Consider the following 9,032-nt stretch of genomic DNA (forward strand, 5'->3'; position numbering starts at 1 on the left):
AAGAATATTAAACAATGTGTTTTACAAAACCCCCCGGGGGGGGGGAAAAACCCCCCCCCCCCCCCCCCCCCCCCCGCCTTAGAGTTCAGAAGAGTCTTGAGATACTAAGCATTCAAGTTTTCACATCCAGAGAGCAATAGTTGTAGGTAGAGCATCTATATTGATAGAAGTTGAATCCACAGTCCAATCCAAAATCTACTGAAAGATAAAATGAGACGGAAGCAAAAAACGACCAGGATTTCACTTACAACTTACTTTTGCTTCCAAAGTATTTTGGTCCAAATTTGGATAGCAGACAATAATTAATAATGCAGATATTATTTGGGTTGTACTACAGATGTTTTTCAAGCTGTCCAGTACACTGAATGGAACTCTTGCCTGTCCACCAGTACTTCCCACCACGAGACAGGCATACGGTCTCTTTAAGTAGAGTGATAAGCACTTCGGCCTCGATGCTGAACAGGGAGCAAATTGAAAGTGAAGATTGCCTTCCCATAGACTTTATCTTTTCCCACTAAAACAGGGAGCGGGCGGCTACGACTACACCTATTGATTTTGCAATTTCAGCAAATTAAGAAGGAGACAGCCGGGCCCATTAGAGAGCTGTCTGTGGCTTGGACTAGCGTGGCCACTGTGGTCTGTGATGGTGGTGCTCAAAGAGGGTGAGAGAACGAAAGAATGTGTGTCCAGTTTGGAATGTTTTCAACCCTACTTAGCAGGATCTTTATAAATAAGTATATGCCACTCATTTCTTGATTTCATGGTATATAATATATGTCACCAGCAGCTGCTACAACAGGCAGGCCGATACGTATTGCACGAACATATAAATATAACACAAGGCAATCAGGATGAATGAATTACCAACGCATGTGGCCAGCCTCAGATTTCGGTAATAAAAAAAGCTAAAGGCCAATCTGTACTGCTCTAATATCCACAGTAATATCCAGTGCAATATGAAGAGTAATGGGAGTAATAAAAAATTCTATAAGGGCGAGAGAAAGAGGCACAATTCAATTATATACATCAAATAATGTGTGGGTCTATACGTGTGCTGTTGGTTTGCACATATAGGAGCTCGGTGGTGCATAGAGAGTGTTTTAGTTATGCTGTTACTGCTCCACTTGGCTTGAGTGCAACAAGAGAAAGCAAAAGGTTTGTTTACCTTCTAAGAGGTCAACCGTTTTCTTTTCTCTTTTATTGAGGAAGCAACCATCCAAGTGCACTAATCCTTGGTATGCATTTATCGGCAGGAGGTGAATTTTTCTCAATTTTTAATCTGGTAGCGTTATCAGCCTATATGACTTCCATATTGGAGTTTTAATATGGGAAATTCAATAGGAGCAGTGATGGATGATTTCTCTGGTAAAGGGTGCACATTTTTCAAACTGATAGCATTTTGGGTCCTCTAAAAATGATGAAATATGAGTTTTTTTTTATTGATCATTAGTCTCAGGACTGCACCTGCTTCACCAATTTGTTTCCAGTCAAAATTGGCATTGAGATTCATATTTCGCATCACGGCAGCAAGATTTTCTCATTATTCATTCGATAACGAGCGGGAATTACAAAGACAAAGAGCAATACAAGACACCCAATTTGTTCAATTTCCTCTATTGTGATAATTTTTTTTACCGTTTCTTCCCTCAGCCTATTTCTACATTGAATTTTAAACTGCTGCCCTCAGGCGTTAGGTGTATATAGAGAAGGGGAAATGGAATTCTTGACCACTTTGCTTACTGAAGGTGCAAAACGTTTTTACAATCCACCATGGGATATGAAATAAGCTAATTGGGCACAGTGTGAATTAATTCCTATTTGCTGCGCCATGTAGGTGCTTATATACCTTATGTATTGGACATGTACAGTATGTGTGGGAGTGTAGAAAAAGTGACAAAGAGTAATTGGGAGAAGTGAGGAGAGCATGAATGGGGAGGGCTTGTCTGCCAACTCAACATGGGAATCACAAGCTAATTCATTGATTGCCCCTTGGAAGAGACGGCCGCTAATTGTTAGGTAATTAACATGGCAAGCTGTAATTATGTTCGCCTAAGGACCCGATTAGTGTTTCTGCATGTCTTATGGGCGCTGAGGGGCTGTATCTGTGTGTGCGTGTGTCTAAGCCTATCTGTTGGCTCCAGGACAGATGGCACATTGTCAAAAGCTGACATGTTTTGTTTTCCCTGATGTGTGTGTGTGTGTAGAGAAAGAGAGAGAGAGAGAGAGAGAGAGAGAGAGAGAGAGAGAGAGAGAGAGCAATGCACAGTGAGCTGGAGAGAGAGAAGACGAGCTGCGCCCAGGGACTTGTCCTTTTGTTTCAGCATTGTTAATTAAGTGCTAATTGAGTGTAATTATTTACATCATCACACACAGCGGATGGAGATGTCAAGTGGCAGAGGCACAAAGGCAGTTGGTGGGAGGCTGTCAGCTGAGAGGATACAATCTGTTGACGCCTGCATGGTTGTAACCCTCTGGCAGCTGAAAAGGAACAATTAGCAACAAGCTGAAATATCATCACAAAACTGTGCCCCAAAATCTTTATACACATACACACTTTAAATTTAAATTGTTTGTTTTCATGGTCTGAGTCTCTAACAAAATGTATTTGGTCAACAAATAAAAAATAAAATAAAAAATAAATTATGATTATAAAATGGCTTTATTTATCAAATACAAAGTGGAGAGACAAAGAGAGAATGGAGAGCAGCGAGGAAAAGCAAGAGGAAGCCAGACAGAGAGTGACATTGATCAGTCAGAAAGAGAATGAGAGGAGGCAGTATCTAGTGTGTTAACACCTACAGCTAATCAACATGACAGAGTTTAGACTTGCCCTAGAAATAACACACACACACACACACACACACACACACACACACACACACACACACACACACACACACACACATTCTCCCAACCTGACTGATGTCATAGTGTAGAGTCATGCTCTCACACAACATAATAGTATAATAATTCTGTTTGTGGCTTCCTGTGTCTAATTATGCATATAAACAAGTCAGAATCCTAAAAGTCACCTCCCACTACTCACATCCTCTAAATCTTCATCAGAAAATCACCGGGCCCTGAATCAAATTTGGCAGCAGCTGGACTCCTTTCCTCTGGTTTTGTGAAGACAAATGAACAGCAATGAATCTTGATCATTTGCTACCTCTGTCTGCGCATAAACACCTTAAAGGCCGCAGAAGGCAGAGCCTCTATTGGTTCGATGATTGTGCGAAGCATGAAGAACATGGAAATTTGAATAGTTGCAAACACTTGGTAACAAAGACAAAGTGTGCCCCGAGACAGGAGAACGAATGTCACTTAAATATGAGTTAACAAAAGGTCACTTAACAACCAGCCAGAATAAAACAAAACCCAAGGGTCTAAAGAGACACGCATCATGCAGTGTTTTTAGAACATCGTGTTTATTTTGAAGAATCACAGTCAAGTAGCTGTGACATATTGCTGTTTTTAGAGTTTAAATGTATTAAGAGGGAGCCAGCCTATATCGATGTTGTAAATCAATATTGCTGGAGAGGGGAGCTAATGCTGTGGTATCAAGTGTTCCATTCAATACGTACACATTTTAACAGGCTTTGTGCTGAGCAGGAGCAGCAGCAGCAGCAGCATACAGTAACCTCTTCACAGAATATCGTGTTGGTGCTTTTTATATAGTTTATGCATTGTGTGAATAGTTTTCAAACATGGGTGTTTTGGGACAGTTAAAAGTTTCCATTCTGGTGAGCAGTCCATCTAAAAGTAAATCAAGGTCTGCGATGACAGGCTACGTCTTTGTGACTCGTCTTGATCATTTGATGTTTGACTCAAAAGACACAAGAAGGCCACATTTAGCTCCTCTCCCCAATTTGTATGGAATTTGTAGCTTTTTGTTAGTTATTTAATCATTTTAAAGTTTAGTGTTAGATTACAGAGATGGCTAAGAAAAAGAAACCGATTTGCTTAAATGCACAGCAGCTCAGCCAAATGCTGCAGCTTGGTGTCTGCTGTCAGGCTTGTGATCAAGACTGAATAGTGAGCAGCGAGTGCAAATGAGGACTGCTCCATATTCAGTATTTGTGCTTGTGTGCATGCATGCATCAGCCTGCGTGTGCGTGTAAGTGCTTAAGTGTGTGTGTGTGTGTGTGTAAGAGCTTACGTGTGTGTTTGCGGGTGTGTGAGTGTGTAGAGGGGGTTAAGCAGTGGGGTATTCTCGCCTCTGGTCAGAGGTGGAATTAATTTTAGCTGGCAGTCCCACGCTGCGGTCATTTGGTATAAAGGGAGGTGTTATTATCCTGATTTGGCTGTAACGGCTGGGGATTGGATAACCAACTGGCAGCTCGACTCTCTGCTAAAGACAAAGGGGTTGGAGACTTTGTTCTTTTAGGACTGAGGACTAAATATAAGAGTAAAAAAAACAGCACCTTTTGTTCATATCATTTTGTTTTATAATTTGGAAAGAGTATGAAAAAAAGAAAAGTGCTGTTCTACAATCTGTTTTGCAATGAATTTCAGATGACACTGCAGAAGTGATTTAGGATGAATGCATAACAAGATACATCAATAATTGCAATCAGATACTAAGCAAATTGTGATTAAGCATGTGTATGTGGGTCACCCAAGTGTTGAATAAAATGCAGCAGAACTGAAGTGTTCACACATGGATGTACACACAGAGACAGTATACTTACTCTAATCAGAGATGGTGGAAATAAAGTAATTGTATTGTTTGTTCTTCAGAATGAGCCTAAGCCCCTATTTCATTAAATCAAAGATCTATCTTATGACAGAAATACCCAAATGACCACATACCCCATTTTAAATACCAGCCATCTGCCAAGGAAGGCCTTTTGAACGGCCCAATCATTTGCATAACCAAAATATGATTATTTTTCCCCTATGAAAGTTGAAATGACTGAATAATTATAATGTAGTGGATTAGAATGAGGAAAAAACATGCCTTGATGTCAGAGAAGATTGCTGAGTAGACGCTATAATCGCTGCTTAGGTTTTTAATCAGAGTGAAATATGGGCCATAAATTATTGCCTTTCATGCAAACTTGTGTTTTTGCACCGGCGCATCACAAATGTAATTTTTCTGCATTTTTTAAGAGGCTTAAAAGATAGTTATTTTTATTCAGGAGCTCTGAATTAAAAGTCATTCGGGTATACTTTCACTCATGGGGATTATGTTCCAATACTGTAAGGTTTTTCTCCGAATTACATTATAAACTCGAATTAACCTGCCCTGGCTGGAGCACAACTGCCTCTGTTTCATACATGCCAGACGACTAAGATACAAACAAAAACTACATGACATGCACCTTAAACTTGGAGCTCACATCGTGTCATACCTGGAAACCTTCATCTTAATATCCTGAAGGAGTGTGATTTGCTACACTGAACGTATTGCATCACTTCTGGAATCTACAACTCCAAAAAGTATATGTGCTGTTAGATCTCACAGCTGATGTACAACACTGTACAGCGGTGTAGTGGGGAAAGAAGAACTCATACATTTATTTAAAATACCTTTCAGCCCGAAAGTGAAATATAGATTTAATATTGCAAAACACCTCGGGATTGAGCCGCTAAGATAAGATGCTCTGAGCCTTGAAAAGAAAAACGGCACACATACGTACAATGGGTTTATCTATGAGCTCTATTCTTGCTGCTCACACGCTAAACACAGCAAAGTCTATGATGCCTGCGCAGCCCTTATCCTTAACAAAGCAGCAAAGCCAATCCATTGTGCCAGAACCATCTGTAACAAATTCATACATCCATATCGACACACCAGGAAACAAGACACCCAAGGAGAGCGGGATAGAGGGATGGACAGAGAGATGAAGGGATATATTTCTCCTCTTTTTCTTTCGTTGGGGTATTAGTAATCAGAGTCCCCCCTTTAGACTTTACAGCTGCAAATTGCTTTGCCACCTCCTCTCCCAGCAGTCTGTCCTGCCAAATCCGTCCATGATGTATCATTATCACAACTTTGGGTGGAAATCCATAGAATCAATAGGTTTGTCAAGGAAACTCACGCCGGGGATTGCTTACATGCTGTGAGGCTTGTTCATCCACTAGTCAGGCCTATCCTGCCACAGGCTACATGGCAAAAGTGAGCGCACATAGGTATGTGCAAGACGTACATGAATGCACATGCACACGTTCACAAGCGCATATGCAGACACACAGGCCTGCAAACAAAGCATCCATAGCACAAGTACACAGATACTATCTTCTTCTGTATCTATCCATATATCTTGCCATCTGTTTGTCTGTCCTGTCTTGCTGACTGCCCTTATCTTTGCCTATCCGTCTGTGTGTTACTTCATTAGTTGAGCTGGTCAGCAGGAGCTGGACGGACGTCTCTTCCCATGTAATTACTGTCCGGTAAACAGGTCAGAAGGGGAGAGTCCAGCCGCAGCTGCTGCAGCTTTCAGCAACTCACACACACACACACACACACACATGCGCACGCGCGCACACACACGCGCACACACGCACGCACAACCACACACTCTGGCTGTGGGTCCTGAGCTTTCAGAGTGGTATTGATTGGTTGGGCTGTGACATCTCCTAAGCCATGTCACCCCCGTGAAAGAAGCCTCCAAATTGACCAATAATAAAGTGGTGGAAGTTGTAGTGGCACTCTCCAGGGAGCTGTCCGTGTGGACTGTGTCACTATATGTGTGTGTGTGTGTGTGTGTGTGTGTGTGTGTGGGTGGGTGACGCATGTGTCTATGTATGTATATGATTTTGTGTGTATGTAGTGGATATATGTGTGTGCCCTCTTTCTTTGCGGTCTCCATCGACACCACAGTGACCATTCCTGTTGGAAACACATTTTACATTTCATACTGCTGCCGTTATTGAGATGACATTACAAAAATGGCAATATGATAGCACACAAGATACGACCCAAGATTGTGTGAAGTGTTGTGATAAAGAAGTACTTTCATCTACAGAAAACAGAATTAGCTGTAACAGTATCTATTACATTCATTACACACTGGAAATTGTACGTCCCACGTTGATCAATGTACAGCACAGTGTGGTTTACTATATTATACAGTTGTTCAGGAAACCTGTGAAAGCAATCTGGGAATGTGATTATAAGCACCAGAATGTCATTTAATTTATGAACACAAGGGTAAGAATCCCTAATTCAACCATCCATTCTAAGCATGTCTGGGATATTGTATTTGCAAGTGACCAAATGACTACAGTACACATTATGCAAATATGCTCAGCTATACTTGAATGCACGCTCACTGAAAAGTGAAAGAAATGCACTTGAACTTGAATGTATATACAATAGAGCTTCACGGCTTGTATGACATATGCAATTCAGTTTAGGAATACATATTTTATTTAGAAATAGACCACACTGTATATTGTTAGAAACGTCGGTCTTGTTTTTAACTTTGTTGTCTATCGAACTTTTTGTTCTGTCGAACAAGCATCAATTCAATGGGTGTGAAAATGTTGTCTGTGATGGTCAGACACTTTGTCTGCAGCAGCACACTGTTGACAGTTGTTATGTTTTGCAGACTTCTTACATTTTCTGTACGCGAACACGCACACTTTTATAGAGACCATCCATTTACTTAGTCATTAATCTTCAGAGAGAGAGAGCGAGATCAAGCTTTGTGCAAAAGCAAGTGTTTGTGTGTGTGCACACGCGTCATGTTCCAACACCAACCTCATTATAGCACCGCTTTATGCACAAAGACTGTGGGGTCACATTGATTTGACTCCCTGGAGTATTAGCATGGGATTACAGCAGTCAACAGGCCTTCATTGATGTGTGTGTGTGTGTGTGTGTGTGTGTGTGTGTGTGTGTGTGTGTGTGTGTGTGAGGGAGTGAGTGAGTAAGAGAGATGAGAGAGATGAACCAAGGGTAATTAGTCCATAGAATAGTCCAACATGCTGCATCTCTGCCATGGAGAGTGTGTGTGTGTGTGTGTGTGTGTGTGACTTTGTGAGTGAGAGGGTTAGTGTATTTGTGCGCCCTCATTAATTCTTTGTACTAATACAACCACCACCCTGCTTGAAGTGTTAGACTCTTTGAGAGCTTCTCATCTTTATAATTTAACACTTTGATCTGAGTTCGATGGTGTGTAGGCGGTTGTTAGTTAATGCTAGTGCCTGTGTGTGTCCCTTTTGTATTAACTTGTGTGTGCTCGTGTACATGTGTTCAATACGTCTGAATATGTCTGTGTGTTATATCTTCACCTGAGTGTCAATTTGAGTGTTACCATTAGAAGAAACACATCCAACAATTCTCAATCAGCTGGTCCATGGCATGTGTGTGTGCGCATGTGTGTATAATGACAGCCATTTCAAACACTTGGTGGATTACTCATCATCACAATTTGCATAACTTTGAAGTATTCATAGCATTAGCGAGGCAATAATTAACATGGGAATCCATGTCAATGGGCCACAGCCACGAGGCAAGTGCAATTACGGCTATGCTAATTAGGGTTTGATTAAGCTTTTAAAGAACAATCAGCTTATTTAACTGAACATATTCAAGAGGCTGTAGAGACATTGAGCACCCCCCACACACACACACCCACCCACACAAACTCCTGCCTGGAGTACTCTTACACACCCGCCTGATAGTTTGAAACCTGCACAAGTACACTCATATGCATATGCACACAGAAACAAACACATGCGTGTATAAATATGTAGAAGCACCAGGTGTGCAATGTGGTGGATGCACACACAATGCAACTCCCTGTCCCTGCTCTGTCCGCGCACGTGCACACATACACACATCCATGCCCTAATACACACACACATGGCTGCACACTCACTGCCCCCCCCCCTCCTCCTTTTGTTTTGTCCGCCAGTCTTTCTTTCCAGACAAGAAGACAGGATGTTTTTTTTTCATTGAACAAGAACAATGTCTGATGTTGGAAGCCTCATTGTAGTGACGGGGCCTAAATTAAAGTGTGGACTTATTAAAGCAGCGTGTGTGTGTGTGTGTGTGTGTGTGTGTGTGTGTGTGTGTGTGTGTG

The sequence above is a fragment of the Anarrhichthys ocellatus genome, unplaced genomic scaffold, assembly GCF_004355925.1.
Source record: "Anarrhichthys ocellatus isolate YVR2014 unplaced genomic scaffold, GSC_Weel_1.0 scaffold10, whole genome shotgun sequence".
NCBI classification, from domain to species: Eukaryota; Metazoa; Chordata; class Actinopteri; order Perciformes; family Anarhichadidae; genus Anarrhichthys; species Anarrhichthys ocellatus.